Below are 18,760 nucleotides of genomic sequence, written 5' to 3' on the forward strand. Positions count from 1 at the left end.
GGCCACATACAAGACTTTAGTAATGAAAACGGTATTATTAGTAGTAATCAGCATGGATTCATGAAAAATCGTTCTTGCCAAACCAATCTATTAACCTTCTACGATGAAGTGAGCTGCCACCTAGATAAAGGAAGGCCTGTGGATGTGGTGTATCTGGACTTTGCAAAGGCATTTGACACCGTTCCCCACAATCGCTTACTGTACAAACTAAGGAATGTAGGTATGGACCATAGGGTGAGTACCTGGATAGAGAACTGGCTCCAGGGGAGAGTCCAGAGGGTGGCGATAAATGGGGAGTACTCGGATTGGGCAGGTGTGGAAAGTGGGGTCCCCCAAGGTTCTGTCCTGGGACCAATCCTGTTTAATTTATTCATAAATGATCTAGAGGAGGGGATATCTAGTACAATCTCAGTATTTGCGGATGATACTAAACTAAGTATGCCAATATCTTCTATGCAGGATGTGGAAACCTTACAAGCGGACCTGACCAAAATAATGGGGTGGGCAACTACATGGCAGATGATGTTTAATGTTGAAAAATGTAAAGTAATGCACTTGGGCATCAGAAACACGAAAGCAAGCTACTCACTGGGGGGAAACCTCTGGGTGAGTTTAGGATGGAAAAGGACCTGGGGGTACTAGTGGACAACAGGCTTGGCTGTGGCATGCAATGCCAAGCCGCTGCAAGCAAAGCCAACAGAATACTGGCATGTATAAAAAAGGGGATTCACTCCAGAAATAAAGAGATTATTCTCCAAATCTACAAGACTCTGGTCCGGCCACATCTGGAGAATGCTGTCCAGTTCTGGGCACCGGTCCTCAGGAAGGATGTGCTGGAACTGGAGAGAGTCCAGAGAGGGGCAACAAAAATAATTAGGGGAATGGAGGGCATCCGCTATGAGGAAAGACTACAAGGACTGAACTTATTCTCTCTGGAGAAGAGACGAGTGAGGGGGGATATGATATCAAAGTACAATACTGTACTGGTGACCCTAGCATAAGGAACAAACTTTTTAGAGAAAGGGAATACAATAAGACACGTGGCCACTCACTAAAACTAGAGGAGAAACGGTTTAACCTTAAAATACGTAAGGGGTTCTTCACTGTCAGAGCAGTAAGGATGTGGACTTCTCTTCCACAAGCAGTGGTATCAGCAGGGAGTATCGATCGTTTCAAAAAACTATTAGATGGGCACCTTAAAGACCACAACATACAGGGGTATACAATGTACGGTTAACAGCAAACACACACACATCATAGGTTGAACTGGATGGACTGATGTCTTTTTTCAACCTCACAAACTATGTAACCTGATAGAACCCCTTTGGGATGAATTAGAGCGAAGACTGCAAGCCAGGCCTTCTCGTCCAACATCAAGTGCCTGACCTCACTAATACGCTTCTGGAAGAATGGTCAAACATTCCCATAGACACACTCCTAAACCTTGTGGACAGCCTTCCCAGAAGAGTTAATGCTGGTGTAGCTGCAAAGGGTGGGCCAACTCAATATTGAACCCTACGGACTAAGACTGGGATGCCATTAAAGTTCATGTGCTTGTAAAGGCAGGCGTCCCAATACTTTTGACAATAGTGTGTGTGTGTGTGTGTGTGTGTGTACACAAGCATGTGTGTTTGAGCTTTGGGGTGCACACCCTAATGCAATAGGCTGTGCACGCCTGACGTTAACCCAATACTGCAACCCCCCTTTATGCATTAACCCATTACTCACACCCCACATCCATGAATTACCACATATTGCACCCCCTTCATCTGTGTACAACATTAACCTTTTGCTGCACCTCTCTATACATTAACCCCTTACTCGCCTCCATCTCCATGAATTACCACATATTGCACCCCCCTCCATCTGTGTGCACCATTAACCCTTTGCTGCACATCTCTATACATTAACCCCTTACTCACCTCCATCTCCATGAATTACCATTTATTGCACCACCCCCCATCTGTGTACATCATTAACCCCTGCTCTTTCCCCCACCTATTGTCATACATTAGTCTTACTGCTCTCTCCATGCATTACCCCTCACTGCACCCCCTCATTGCAATATATAACTCCTTAACCTCTTAGTGATATATATCTATATCCCTTCCAATCTCCATACTTCCCCTACTGCACTCCCTTATCTTCATATAAATCACAAACCCCCCTCCCCCATATCTACACATCCCTCATCTCCATATGCATTATCTCCCTTACTACTGTACCCTCAATGGGGGGAGTACACTGGGATCTGACCAGGATCAGTATGGGGGGGGGGGGACACTGCCCGGAATCAGCCATTTATCATTTTGCTTCCACTTCACAATTATGTGTCGGTCTATCACATAAAATACATTTACGTTTTTGGTTGTAAGTTAACATGACAAAATGTGGATTATTTCAAGGGGTGACTGAATACTTTTTAAAGGCACTGTACCTTGATTACTGAAGGCCCCTTTCACTCTTGTGTGACCTCAAAGTCACGCAATTTTTTACCGTGTTTTTTTGCCGCGAAGCAATGCCCATTACATTTTTCTGTTTGCGCCCCCCCCCCAAAAAAAAATTTTTTTAGCACCAGCCGCTACTGCTCCATTAAATACTACAAAAAAAGTTTTACATTTACAGACAAACGTTATCAAAAATGACATTGTACAAGGACCCGTTAGATGGAAATCAAATTGATTCATTGGCAGACCTCCATATGATCTATTTGCTTAGAAATCTGAGAAGCGATAGGTTAGAGATTGTGCAATCAGATGAAGGGTTGGAAGCTTCCACTGGATGATGAACTGGCCAATAATGGTTGAATGGATTATAACAGTATCTATATGGACACACTGGGGGAGATTTATTAAAACTGATGTACACAAAATGTGGTGCAGCACAGTAACCAGCTTCTAGGTTTTTTTGCCAAAGCTTAACTGAACATGCTGAAGTTACTGTTGCGGTTTTAGTAAATCTCCCCCTCGGTGACAACTGTAGACACATCGTGATGACATCTGTAGACACATCGTGATAGATTACTCTCCGGGTAAAATAGATTGTCTGGAATTAGTCTCAGTAGAAAATGAATTATGTCCAGTGCCTGGGATGTCTGTTCAGTGTGTGATTGTACATGTATAGGTAGATCTTTGGAAGGACAGATGTACTGAAAGTCAGACAGTCTACTCTCTATTATTGTGATACCCTATTGTATCATCTATCTTGTATCTAGGAAAAGTCTATGCCTTGATGTGATCTATGTTAAGTACTATATTCTACCCCATCCCTATTATCATAATACCCCATTGCCTTACCTTGTTGTCACAATATCTACTGGGGCCCTTTCGTTTAAGAAGTTCTGCAGGTCTCCACCACTCAGGTATTCCATGATAAAGAATAAAAGATCCTGTAAAGAAGAAAGAAAGATCCAGGTTTTAGAAATTATTCGCTCTATGAATCCATAAGCAACTTTGGCTAGGTTGTGAGAAAAGTAGGCGTCACTTACAGCGGCATTCTATAAGGATAACCATTTAACACCAACCTCTCCCACAAAAATATAAGGTAGAGTCACTTACCTTTGTCTGGAAGGTACCATATGCATGAATGCAGAATGGGCTGGCATGAACTTCCTTCATAATGTGGCTCTCGTTGAGGGTTTCTTTGTAGTCTCTCTTCTTCTTGATCATAATTTTGAGAGCCAGCGGTTGATCACTGGAGGTGTGTGATGCTAAAACCACCTGGAGGGAACAGAGGGAGAGTAAATTTTAGTTGACGATCAGAGAAGTTTATTCACATTTAATACTTTATTTATGGGTCACCAATAATGGTAGAATCACCATAATGGTCTATTATTTACTACAAGGGTCTATGCCGGTGAAACAGCTGAAATTCTGGGATCTTCTCTCACTCTTGGCTGGAGTCTCATTTATCCTGGTGCACAGTGCACTGAGATATACCTCAATAAAAACCACCAACAAAGGTGAGATCATCCCATTTCACTACTCAAACCTTCATGAAGAAGCTGTTGTTCTTCACCACCCTGATTCTTTCTATGTTATATAAAGTTAGATGCCTGAGTGAAGATTGAGTTGAAAAACGCTAAATACATTTCAGATGCATCAAAATCAAATATGTACAATACAAGTCTTATAGATTGTTTTAAATAAAAAGCTGCAACAACCTGAATAGAAAAGCCTGTCCTTTGCCCCCCCCCCCCCCCCCTCTGGCCTCTCCCCCAGAAGCAGTGGTCTTCCTACAGAGGTTTGACACGTCCCATTCTGAATCAGAGCCCAGAGCTCTCCAATCAGCATGGAACATGAGCTTTGCTGATTGGAGAGCTGTAGCTCTGACTCATCAGGGGGCATGTCGAACCACTGTAGAGAGACCACTGCTTCCCAAGAGAGAGCCAGCGCCCCACTCTATAACATGCTGGCAATGAACAGGTTTTTCCACTTTGGCATTAGCTGCTAAAGAAAACATTATTTATGATCACCTTTTGTGTTTGTTAATGCACCTGGAACTGATTTATCTGAATGAAATGGAAAGATTTGGGCTTTTAAGTGTATGTTTATGTAGCACTGCCCCCTTGAGGACTGCTGGATATTACACTTTCGGGTCCCCCTGGGTTACCGTTCACAATATTGGCATTCACAATTTAACACTTTACTTCTTGGCTCAGTCAATGATTAGTCCAGGGATATGTAGTTGTTTTTGGTGTTTTATTTTAAATAGGGATGGGAGAATAGAATTGTGGGATACTCCAAATTAACTATTCACAAGATGGAGGACTTCTAATTCTCAATACAGCCAGGCTGTTGATTCTCCCTGCCACTTAGGTGAATTTGGGGTTAAGTTTCTATCCAGATGAATGATTAACTAAATTCTCTTCAGGAGACTTTCCTAGCATCCTCTTTCTCGACCACTGACACCCGTTCTCTGACTATCCTACTCCGGGGTGGCCCCCCTCAGGTCAGGCCTCTTGACACAATCCCCTGTACTCGCGGTACTGTTTTTCTACGGTCTCCAGTGTCTCCCCCTCAGTCAGCTTTCCTGGACCTCTGGCTTCAGCTCCGTTTCTCTGGCCCTAAGGACGACCTCCTGATGCCATGTGCCACTGCTACAGAGAAGGAGGCAGCCGCCACCCTCCCTCCAGGACTCACCAGCCAAAGACCCCACAGCACATGTGCTCCTGGCTTTTATACAGGATTCCAAAATGCACAGAGACAGCCAGTCTCTGCCAATCACCAGGACTGTATCAAAGCTTATGTACCCATTGGTGCGGTTTCCTCCCACTGTCCAACATGCCTCCCAATTGGTCTAGTGTGAAACACTCTCTAGACCCAATGAATCACATACTGAGCACACTGAGCAGACCTAACTCACAGATCCTGCTCTCTGCTAGACAGGAAGCAAAATAGATTTGCCTGCTGCTCTTCTGATAGGCAGACAGAGCCAAAAACTATACTCTCTCATTACCACCTACCTAGGAGGGTGCTACATTTATCTTTGCAACAGCCACACAGACAGAAATCAAAATACTTAGGGTGAGGGGATTTCTGTCTGTGTCCTTATTGCAGATTTTCCATCACTTCCTGTCTTGTGAAACCGTTGTCAGCAGGACAGGAAGTGAGGGGAAATCTCTCTAATGTAGTCCTGGATAGTGATAAGGCCAGACAGGGGTTCAAAGCCTTCCCCACTCTACCTAAATATTTTAAATCAGAGAAAAGATCTGACCACTTACCTTTCCGAAACTCCCCTCTCCGAGAGGGCAATGGAATCTGAAGCCATCCAATGTTATTGGGATGATCTCCCTAGTGCTAGGGGACCGACGGTAACATCTTGGTGGAGTCTCGGTGTGGATTTCAGCTTCAGTCTCGCTCACTGGGGCAGGCCTGCCGTGTGAGCTGACTCTGCGGTAAGTACCGTATACATCTGTAATAAAAAAAAAAAGGAATCAGATTTAGCAACTACATCTACTTTTAATAGATTTTTCATTGTAGAACATCAAGTTATAGAGAGAAAAGTTCAAAACTGCAGTGCCAGGGACAAGAACTAAACCCATTATGACAGGGACACAGGGACGGCCATTGTTGGTCTTTATATAAAACTGCTGGTTGCCTGACACTTATCCCAACCCACTGGCTGTGATGCTTTCTACTAGTCAGTGAGTCAAGAAGCCGGGCAACAAGTATTTTCAATGATGTGGTGATGGACTTTTATAGTAAAATGAGCAGTGGCGGCCCGTCCAGTGGGGGCGCAGGGGTGCCGCCCCTCCTATCCATGCGTCTGGCCCCCTAATCTACATGCAGTGCGCTGGATGCATGGATTCCAATGGGGCTTTTTTTTTTTTTTTGAAGCACGTGATTAGAGCCAGAGTCTCTAATAGGCTTCAAAAAAGGGTGGGCTCGGGGCGCAGAGCACTGTGCCCTGAGCCCACCCAGTTGTGTGACAATAGCGAATGAATATTCGCTATTGTTACACGGATCCTCCTTCTGGCCAATCAGAATCCTGAGACCCCTTTCCCGATTGGCCAAAAGGAGAAGCCATGCCATTGGCCAAGGAGGAGGAGGAGGGAGGAAACGCAGGAGACTGAGGGGAAGGCGCCGCTGCTGCCTGCCCTCCACATGGGGAGTGAGCCGGCGACCCGGGAGAGGGGGTATGGTGTGCGGGCTGGTGTGGTCTGTCTGACGACCCCCCCCCCCCCGCCAGTCCCATGGAGAGCCAACCGCCACTGAAAATGAGTGGGCGGGTCACAAAGGAAGTTGTAAAACTGCAACAAGAAGTCGATGACACCTGCCTGGCTGTGCAGTGTGGCAGACCAGCTGAGAAAAATGGCAAATATATTTTAAGTGAAAAGGAAGGGCTTTTTGAACTGGCAGTATTGTTCAGAAAATGTGTCATATGTCATCCCTGAAATCAGACAGGAGACAGGCCACCCACTATGGGGGTCTTACACCAGCCTGACATTCCGCTGATATGTTTCTTTTGGCTGATAGAGACACGAATGTAGTAGGAATATTTATGTATGGTGTTCCTATCATTGGTTTATATAGATATTCATAATGTCTCTTTTATTAGTATATATGAAAGTTCTATTTAACCCAAAAGCAAACATTTATTATATTGCAGCTTACTCATTAGTAGATGTGATAGCTGCATTAGTTTTCTTTCTTTAGGCTTTCCTTTATTTTCACCTGGTGAACTGGCCAGTAAGTCTGTTGTTTATCGACAGAACAAGTTGTCCTGCAAATGTATCAGTTACCCACTTCTGGACCGCCGCCGCAGTTTTACGTCGGTACTTTGACGTTACATATCTGCTGCCATAACCCCGGTATTTTTTGAAACTGTGGGCAGTCAGCTTTGACATAAGGGTGGTCCCAGCGGCAGATTCTCCGCGGGATCACCCTTATGGGTGACGGGAGAGGTGCCCCCTTCCCTCCCACCGCTTCCCGGTCGTTTTCCCTGCTTACCGGACCCATCGGTGGTGGGGAAAATGGTCTGATCTGCTGTCCCCTCAGGCAGGAAGTCGAGTGAGGGCAAGATGGTCCTCACTTGACTCTATTGCCTTGGAGGACCGGAGCGGCGTCATACGTCGCTTCCTAGCAACCGATTTAAAGAGCCCATTTTTTTTCCAAGATGAAAATAAATTACTTTTTGTTTTCTTTTTTAGTGTAGATGTGAGATCGGAGGTCTTTTTGATCCCAGATCTCACATTAAAGGGGTCCTGTCATGCTTATTTCTATTACAAGGGATGTTTACATTCCTTGTAATAGAAATAAAAGTGAGCAAAATAAAAAAATTTAAAAAAAACAGTGTAAAAATAAAAAATAAAAGATAAAATAAATAGGAAAAAAGACATTAAATTGTCCCATCCCTGTTAGCTCGCGCGCAGAAGCAAGCGCATACGCAAGTCGCGCCCATAGATATAAACGGCGTTCAAACCACACATGTGAGGTATTGCCCCGATCGTTAGAGCGAGAGCAATAATTGGAGCCCTAGTCATCCTCTGTAACTCTACACTGGTAACCTGTAGAAATTTTTAAAATGTCACCGATGGGGATTTTTAATTACCAATGCTTGTCGCCACTCCGCAAGCGTGCGCAGTTTTGAAGCATGACATGTTGGGTATCTATTTACTTGACATAACATTATCTTTCACATTATAAAAACTTGGGCTAACTTTACTTTTTTCTTATTTTTTAATTTAAAAAAGTGAATATTTTCCCCCAAAAATTGTGTTTATATATAGCAGAAAGTGAAAAATATTGTTTTTTTTTTCAGAATTGTCGCTCTTTTCTTGTTTATAGTGCAAAAAAAAAAAAAAAATCGCAAAGGTGATCAAATACCACCAAAGGAAAGCTCTATTTGTGGGGGGTAAAAGGGACATCAATTTTATTTGGGTACAGCGTCACACAACCGCGTAATTGTCCGTTAAGCCGAAGCAGTGACGAATTGCAAAATATGGCCTGATCATTAAGGGGGAAAATCTTCCAGTCCAGAAGTGGTTAAATGTGAACCTTAGAGAACTCCAGGTTTAGGACTACCAAGCTGGCTCAAAACGAACGTTCCTTGGTAGTCCTAAACCTGGAGTTCTCTTCCTCTTAAGGTTCACATTTTATACTCCTGTCTGATTAGTGGGTGTAAAGGAATGGCTGCTAGACAAGACCCCCCATCATAGGGTGGGGGGGGGGGAGTCTTATACGGAGAGTAGAGCCCAAAACCTATGTTTTAACTGGAAAATTAGGGGGTCGTCTTATACATTGGGAAATACGGTATGTACATATAGGAATGTCACCCGTCATCAATGGGGAAAAGTAAAAAAATGAATCTATCAATATCCACAATCAGTGGTGGGACAAGGTATTTCAGTGCCCAGGGCGAGGATGCCAAAATGCACCCCCCCTTCGCAGAGCAGGGGGCGGAGCTAGTAGACGCATTTGCAGCACACAACAACATATGGTGATGGTTGCTCAGTGCACCAGTATTACTATTCACATTTGTGATTGCTCATCACAGTGATAACAAAGCACACACACACAGCCAATACCGGTACGTCACTAGCCTGGGAGCCAATAGGGGGCGAGCTCCCGCCCCAGCTCGTTCACTAGGATGCCCGCGCGTGTGACCGGCGGACCCGATGTCCGCCGGTCACTCGCTATCGTCGGGTGGAGAGGGAGAAAGGCAGGCGGCTAATGTAAACAAAGCCGTCTGTCATTCTCCCCTGTGTAAAAGCACAGATCATACGGTCCTGCTATGTAGGACTCTGCTGTTACACACACAGCAACATCCAATCACAGTTAGAAGCACGCCCCTAGGGACACACTTAACCCCTCCCTCTCCAATAAAGTTAACCCCTTCCCTCCCAGTGTCATTTTTACGGGTAACAGTGCATATGTATAGCACTGATTACTGTAATAATGTCACTGGTACCCCCAAAAGTGTCAAAAATGTCAGTCAAGGGTCCGATCTGTCCGCCGCAATGTCACAGTCCCGCAAAAAAAAAAAAATCACAGATCGCCGTTAAAAAAAAAAAAAAAAATCACAGATTACTCGTTAAAAAAAAAAACAATAAAAATGATAAAAATCTTTCCCTTAGTTAGTAAACGTGATAACTTTTGCGCAAACCAATCAAAATATGCTTTTTGCGATTTTTTTCCCCAAACATATGTAGCAGAAAACAAATTGGCCTAAAATGTTAAAAATTTGGATTTTTAAAAATAATGAAAATTATTGTTATTTTTCCAAAATTGTCTTTTTTTTTGTTTATAGCGCATGATCAAAAAAAAAAAAAAAAAAATCGCACAGCTGATCAAATACCACCAAAAGAAAGCTCTGTTTGAGGGAAAAAAGGACGTCAAATTTGTTTAGGTACAGCGTCGCACGACCGCGCAATTGTCCGTTAAAGTCACGCAGTGCCGAATCGCAAAATAGGCCCTGGTCAGGAAAGGGGTAAAATCTTCCGGGGCTTAAGTGGTTAAATAAAGATCTTTATTCCTGTTAGCACTGTGAATTGAGTCTTATCTCTTTGTATAAAGCTTTCTAACAGGTCACATATTTTTATTTCTGTCCTGTCTAAATATTTGACTTTTTACATTTTATTTCTGATCTTCCAATATTTCTTTAGCAGTCTCAAACCCCGCCCCCTGACATCAGTCTGAGCTCTTTGTGTGCAGTCTAAACTCAAAACAATAATTACCATCAGTGCCTGTAATATGACACTATCAGAGCTGCAGACAGGAGAGGCTGATCATATAATGTTTCATGAAAAAAGTTTTCTCTGTACTTTCCCTCTGTTATGCTGGCAGTTGGGTGTGGATATTCCCAGTCTTCCTGATTTTAACTGGGGAAGAAGGAAGGAACGCTCAGTCAGTCCTGATGGTGATTGGACACACAGAACACCTTAGACTGCTGTCATTATCACACACTGAGCTGCTGCTACACACACGGCAGGTCAGGCTGGTTTAGCTCCGAGATGACTCTGCTGCTCGGCTCTGCACGCTACAGCCCCGCCCCTCAGCTGAATTCCCCAGAGGGAGGAGTGGCCAGAGCTCCTGTCCCTCCCATCATATTCACACAGCTCCATGTGATAAGGTGCCCATCTCTTCTTCCACGCCTCCCACCAGAAGTGTATCGCCTGCAAGCCAATTATCGGCCCAGGGGCGTGTTTTATGGAGTGGGACCAAGGCATGGAACGCAGTGAGTTTAGTAAGTGACTTCCTCTTCACCGAGAAATGACCAATCCAGCCCACCGGGTGCTCCCGATTGGCCAATCCGGGTCTGGGAGGAGGAGTCACTACATAGAGAAGGAAATGGGCTCTGAGATCGCCCAGAGCAGGGAGGGATAAAAACAGAAAGCTGGGGGGGAGGGTGGTGATGTCCCGCAAACATCGGGAAGCTGTGACAGAGAAGGCAGGAGTGATAGAAAGGATTAGATAGGGGAGGGGGAAGCCGCTGTTAAGAAGCAGGAAAGTTGTGCAGTGTGCATCTATTCTGGGGCCAATCAGGAAGCGCTGATAGTCGGAGCCCTCCCACCCTCACATGCCCCGCCTCCTCCACTCTGTCACTGGGGGAATAGTACAGCGCGCTGTGCAGGCAGGGGGCGGGGCTACCATCTACTCTACATGCAGGAACAGAGCCGCCCTCTGTCTTACATTGGGCAGAATATTCTGTGCAGGGCAAACTCCGCCCTCTTCCCCACAGTAAATCATTCCGCCCAGGGCAGCTGCCCCCCCACCCTAATACCGGCCCTGTCCACAATACTTACCATTCCAGTCTGTCTTGTAGTCTGAGCCATCGACTTTATAGCCGACACCAAAGCATCCAGCGGCCGCTCTAAAGCACCCGCGGAGAAAAGCTCGAGCCCTCTTCATTTTTGTGGGCTTCTTGGTTGGGGTATCTGCAGGTTGTGCAATGATACCATCCATAGGTGGTGTTCCAGTGTTCTGTTTATCTTCGGTGTTAATGTGATAAACAGCCTTCTTACACTGAAAAAATCTCATTGTGAAGAATAATTCAAGCACACTTGAAGTATTCAAGAGAAAAAATTACAATACGATTGAATCAAATCACAGTAAATTGCTAGGATGAAATCACAAGCAAAATATCGCCAGAGAAAAAAAAACACGTCTGCACAGTATGCTGACCACTCTGGGGACTGGCAAGATCCAACTGTCAGCTTCTTATATAGGGGCGACTGATGACATCACAGTCATGTGACCTAACTGCCGTTGTTGTTTTTGGCACTCAGCCAATAACTGACATTTTTTTTTTTTTTTTAAAGGAAGTTTTCTCCTTTTGTATTAGCTTTGTGAATTCAGCCTCTGGGCTCAGTATACAAATCTCACATACCAATATATATATATATATATATTATTTTTTAATCAAAATGAGTTTTTTTTTTAATTGAGATTTAAAATTTATAGACCCATGGCTTAACCACTTCAGCTCCGGAAGGTTTTACCCCCTTATTAACCAGGCCATTTTTTTTGCAATTCGACACTGTGTTACTTTAACGACAAATTTTGCAAAAAATAGTAACAGTTTTGAAAAAAACGCCATATTTTTTACTTTCTGCTTTAAAATATTCCCAATAAAAAAAATTAAAAAAATCAAACATTTTTTTATCAGTTTAGGCCAATTTGTATTCTGCTACATATTTTTGGTAAAAAAAAAAAAATCCCAAAATGCTTATTTTAATTGGTTTGTGCAAATCTCACATATCAATATATATATATAGATTTTTTTTTTCTTTTAAATCAAAGGGACAGTTTTTTTAATTGATATTTAAAATTTACAGACCCATGGCTTAACCACTTTAGCTCCGGAAGGTTTTACTCCCTTAATAACCAGGCCATTTTTTTGCGATTCGACACTGTGTTACTTTAACGACAAATTTTGCAAAAAAATAGTAACAATTTTGAAAAAAACGCCATATTTTTTACTTTCTGCTATAAAATATTCCCAATAAAAAAAATTTAAAAAATCAAACTTTTTTTATCAGTTTAGGCCAATTTGTATTCTGCTACATATTTTTGGTAAAAAAAAAAAATCCCAAAATGCGTATTTTAATTGGTTTGCGCAAATCTCACATACCAATATATTTATATATATATATATATATATATATATATATATATATATATATATATATATATATATATATATATATAAATTTTTTTTTCTTTTAAATCAAAGGGACAGTTTTTTTTAATTGATATTTAAAATTTACAGACCCATGGCTTAACCACTTCAGCTCCGGAAGGTTTTACCCCCCATAATGACCAGGCCATTTTTAGCGATTCGGCACTGTGTTACTTTAACGACAAATTTTGCGGTCGTGCGATGCCATACCCTAATACAATTGTGTCCTTCTTTTTCCCACAAATAGAGCTTTCTTTTGGTGGTATTTGATCACCTGTGCGTTTTTTTTTTAGATTTTGCGCTATAAACAAAAAAAGAGTGACAATTTTGAAAAAAAAAAAACGCCATATTTTTTACTTTCTGCTATAAAATATTCCCAATAAAAAAATTTAAAAAATCAAACTTTTTTTTATCAGTTTAGGCCAATTTGTATTTTGCTATATATTTTTGGTAAAAAAAAAAAAATCCCAAAATGCGTATTTTAATTGGTTTGCGCAAATCTCACATACCAATATATATATATATATATATATATATATATATATTTTATTTTTTATGTTTTTAATCAAAGGGACAGTTTTTTTTAATTGATATTTAAAATTTACAGACCCATGGCTTAACCACTTCAGCTCCGGAAGGTTTTACCCCCCATAATGACCAGGCCATTTTTTCCAATTCGGCACTGTGTTACTTTAACGACAAATTTTGCGGTCGTGCGACGCCATACCCTAATACAATTGTGTCCTTCTTTTTCCCACAAATAGAGCTTTCTTTTGGTGGTATTTGATCACCTGTGCGTTTTTTTTTTAGATTTTGCGCTATAAACAAAAAAAAAAAAGTGACAATTTTGAAAAAAAAAAAAAACACAATATTTTTTACTTTCTGCTATAATAAAAATTTTTTTAAAAAAAATCACATTTTTTTTATCAGTTTAGGCCAATTTATATTCTGCTACATATTTTTGGTAAAAAAAAAAAAAATCCCAAAAAACGTATTTTAATTGGTTTGCGCAAAAGTTATAGCGTTTACAAACTACGGAATAGATTTTTGGAATTTTTTGTTTTTATTAGTAATGGCGGCGATCAGCGATTTTTAGCGGGACTGCGACATTGCGGCGGACAGATCAGGCCCCTAACTGACATTTTTGACACTTTTTGGGGACCAGTGACATTAATACAGTAATCAGTGCTAAATAATATGCACTGTTACTGTAATAATGACACTGGCAGGGAAGGGGTTAACACTTGGGGTGATCAAAGGGGTTAATGTATGCCTAACTGTCATTACTGACTGTGTGGGGGAAGGGCTCTGTGACAGGCACAGAGAGATCGGGGGTTGTAGCTTAGCTGAAACTGCTGATCTCTCCCTGCCTGTCTGACAGAAGAGCCGCCTGCTTTGTATTCTATTAATGAATAAATCCAGCTCGGATTGGCTGAGTCAGAGGTTGTAACATTATCAGCCCGCCTCTCTGACTCCGCCAATCCGAGCAGGCTTTGTATTCATTAATAGAATACATTGATCGCTGTGATTGGCTCAGCACAGTATACTGTATGTAGCCATAGCTACGGTACATAGAGTATTACCGCACATCCAGCGGGCTGACAGATTAGGAACGTTCGTTTTGGGCCAGCTTGGTAGTCCTAAACCTGGAGTTCTCTTCCTCTTAAGGTTCACATTTTATACTCCTGTCTGATTAGTGGGTGTAAAGGAATGGCTGCTAGACAAGACCCCCCATCATCATGTTGTAGGGGGGGGAGTCTTATACGGAGAGTAGAGCCCAAAACCTATGTTTTAACTGGAAAAATTAGGGGGTCGTCTTATACATCGGGAAATACGGTATGTACATATAGGAATGTCACCCGTCATCAATGGGGAAAAGTAAAAAAAATGAATCTATCAATATCCACAATACTTACCATTCCAGTCTGTCTTGTAGTCTGAGCCATCGACTTTATAGCCAACACCAAAGCATCCAGCAGCCGCTCTAAAGCACCCGCGGAGAAAAGCTCGAGCCCTCTTCATTTTTGTGGGCTTCTTGGTTGGGGTATCTGCAGGTTGTGCAATGATACCATCCATAGGTGGTATTCCAGTGCTCTGTTTATCTTCGGTGTTAATGTGATAAACAGCCTTCTTACACTGAAAAAATCTCATTGTGAAGAATAATTCAAGCACACTTGAAGTATTCAAGAGAAAAAATTACAATACGATTGAATCAAATCACAGTAAATTGCTAGGATGAAATCACAAGCAAAATATCGCCAGAGAACAAAAAACACGTCTGCACAGTATGCTGACCACTCTGGGGACTGGCAGGATCCAACTGTCAGCTTCTTATATAGGGGCGGCTGATGACAACATGGTCATGTGACCTAACTGCTGTTGTTGTTTCTGGCACTCAGCCAATAACTGACATTTTTTTTTTTTTCAAGGAAGTTTTCTCCTTTTGTATTAGCTTTGTGAATCCAGCCTCTGGGCTCAGTATACAAATCTCACATACCAATATATATATATATATATATATATATATATATATATATATATATATATATTCTTTTATTTTTATTTTTTTATTTATTTATTTTTTTTAAATCAAAGTGACAGTTTTTTAAATTGATATTTAAAATTTATAGAACCATTTCAGCTCCGGAAGGTTTTACCCCCCTTAATGACCAGGCCTTTTTTTGCGATTTAGCACTGTGTTACTTTAACGACAAATTTTGCGGTCGTGCGACACCGTACCCTAATACAATTGATGTCCTTTTTTTCCCACAAATAGAACTTTCTTTTGGTGGTATTTGATCACCTGTGCGTTTTTTTTTTAGATTTTGTGCTATAAACAAAAAAAGAATGACAATTTTGAAAAAAACGCCATATTTTTTACTTTCTGCTATAAAATATTCCCATTAAAAAATTTTAAAAATCCAATTTTTTTGATCAGTTTAGGCCAATTTGTATTCTGCTATATATTTTTGGTTAAAAAAAATCCCAAAAAGCGTATTTTAATTGATTTGCGCAAAAGTTATACGTTTACAAACTACAGGATAGATTTTTGGAATTTTTTTTCTTTTATTAGTAATGGCGGCGATCAGCAATTTTTAGCGGGACTGCGACATTGCGGCGGACAGATCGGGCTCCTAACTGACATTTTTGACACTTTTTGGGGACCAGTGACATTAATACAGTAATCAGTGCTAAATAATATGCACTGTTACTGTATAAATGACACTGGCAGGGAAGGGGTTAACACTGGGGGTGATCAAAGGGGTTAATATATGCCTAACTGTCATTACTGACTGTGTGGGGGAAGGGCTCTGTGACAGGCACAGAGGGATCGGGGTTGTAGCTTAGCTGAAACTCCTGATCTCTCCCTGCCTGTCTGACAGAAGAGCCGCCTGCTTTGTTTACATAAGCAGGCGGGTCTTCTCTCGGTTTCTCCAAGGATCGCAGGAGGGCAGCGGCAATTGCATGGCTCCTCCCACAGCCTGCTGCCGACGCCTCGTGTACAAAATCACGTAGTACTACGTGATTTTGTAAAACATGATATATTTTCTTAAAGCAGACACCCCCAAAGAATAAATGAGTGGTAGTTACAATTTTTTTAAGGCCCACGATATTACTGCAAAGGTCTAAGAAACACAAAATTTCAGTAAAAAACACCCTAAAATGAATGTTAAAAGCACAATAACAAAGGACAAACAAAGACAAAACAAACAAAAACGAAGACAGTTGGGACTTTAAATGAGGCGGTGTCCATCCAGGGCCACCCGCCTCCATCCCTAATCGAGTATATGAAAGCAAAGGGGGGGGGGGGAATAATAAAATGAATATTAGGGTATTATGGGGTCGGCATATTAGATAGAATATATAGGATTATATAAAGAATACCAAGTATGTGATAACAAGTATGTGGTAACATAATGTTGGTTTTGATCTTAAAAGAGCCGTTACCCAATACTATAATGAGGTAGGACGGGAAAGGGGGGAAAAATCGGGACTTTGAGTGAGGTGTGTGGGGTCGGTGGTCACAGTAAAATGGTACAGTCATCTAGTAAAAGGCATAGATTTATTGATTGATATGATAACATATACAAATATATACAAGCTACATCAAAGTTGCATAAATATGATGATACAAACAAAGAGCAATTGAAAACATACTAAACACAAGATCATATCAACAATGTTGGGGTGTGCACTGGAAAGGTTAGGTCATTGATGGAGAACAACGTTAAAAAGTATAGAATAGGTAAAAATGGGGGGTACATCCATATTAGGCTCGACGCGTTTCGTGGATGAATTCCACTCATCAGGAGCCGGTACACCCCAAATCATCATATGTAAGGGGGGATAAGTATATAAGGAATTGATGTGGACAGTGATCCAAAAGGTCAAGAGAAGTCTGCTCCGGGAGCTGTAGGGGCCCAAAACGCGGCCAAGGGATATCACATAGGCACTCCATGTTGCATAGGGGTGGCTAAAGCATTGAGGGGTGATATCTCAGATATTAATCTCCAAGGATTTCTACATGGATAAATAAATAACATTAATATGAAAATATTTTCACTGGTATGGCAGTGACAAATATAAATTAATGGAATCAATGTGAAGGTAAGTATTATACCTGGATGAATTAATAATATGAGTTGATCGGGGGAGATGATTGAAGTAATCTGAAACGTCTAAAAAATGGTGAAGAAAGATTATTAAGTGAAAGATAAGTAGAGAGAAAATTCCAAACCAAACCACCAAAAAACCACCAAAATGGTGAAAAGTGCTGAGGTGGGAAAGAATCAGGGGTGATTGAGTGAATGGGATTATGAGAAAGAGGGAATACTAAAAAGAATACCCGATTTCAAAAAAAGGTCTGAAAAATTGAAGTGGTAAAAAACAAACAAAAGGAAACGATTGGTGAGAAGTGGATAGGTGTTGTTTGGTACTCGACCAAAACACAGAGGGAAGGTGATGGGAAGTGTAGTGGTGACCAAGGGGTGCTCAAGTGGAGGAACGTGAAAGGAATGGAAGATGTGAGGAGAAAGAAACGCCAAGGGAAATACCTATATGCGGCCACAAGAGGGGCTCCTAGCGTCACGTCCAAGCACCAGAAAGTAGAGGAAACAGTGTCACGTCCAGGGCCAAATGCCATCCTGGATCTCGACACAAATGACCTCCCTTATATGTGGCGCGAGATTGAAATCACATGACGGCGCGAGGACGCCAACGAGTGACGTCACACGCACGGCATGGAAGACGTGGCGCCGAGGCGCAAAGGGGAAGTCGCCCACTCTCCCGCGCCCGATAGAAAGAGGGGCGGAAGGGGAGGAGGGAGGCCCCCGAAGCGCCTCGCAGCTCCCGGATCTAAACAACAGACCAATGGAACTGTCCAACCATAAATGACAATCTAAACATTCCCAGTGCAGTATTACCCATATTGTGAAAAGAATAATGTAATGATGTATGTATGTGGAAATGGTAAATGCAAACCAAACCAAAGAGGTCTGCATGAGGGCCAACCGCAAACGAACCACACACCTCCATCCCTATTGGATGTTAAAAGCACAATAACAAAGGACAAACAAAGACAAAACAAACAAAAACGAAGACAGTTGGGACTTTAAATGAGGCGGTGTCCATCCAGGGCCACCCGCCTCCATCCCTAATCGAGTATATGAAAGCAAAGGGGGGGGGGAATAATAAAATGAATATTTGGGTATTATGGGGTCGGCATATTAGATAGAATATATAGGATTATATAAAAATCTAATAATAAATTAAATTTATAAAAAAAATCTATGCCTTTTACTAGATGACTGTACCATTTTACTGTGACCACCGACCCCACACACCTCACTCAAAGTCCCGATTTTTCCCCCCTTTCCCGTCCTACCTCATTATAGTATTGGGTAACGGCTCTTTTAAGATCAAAACCAACATTATGTTACCACATACTTGTTACCACATACTTGGTATTCTTTATATAATCCTATATATTCTATCTAATATGCCGACCCCATAATACCCTAATATTCATTTTATTATTCCCCCCCCCCCCCTTTGCTTTCATATACTCGATTAGGGATGGAGGCGGGTGGCCCTGGATGGACACCGCCTCATTTAAAGTCCCAACTGTCTTCGTTTTTGT

The sequence above is a fragment of the Pelophylax lessonae genome (genome assembly GCF_965119305.1).
Source record: "Pelophylax lessonae genome assembly, chromosome: 8".
Lineage (NCBI taxonomy): Eukaryota > Metazoa > Chordata > Amphibia > Anura > Ranidae > Pelophylax > Pelophylax lessonae.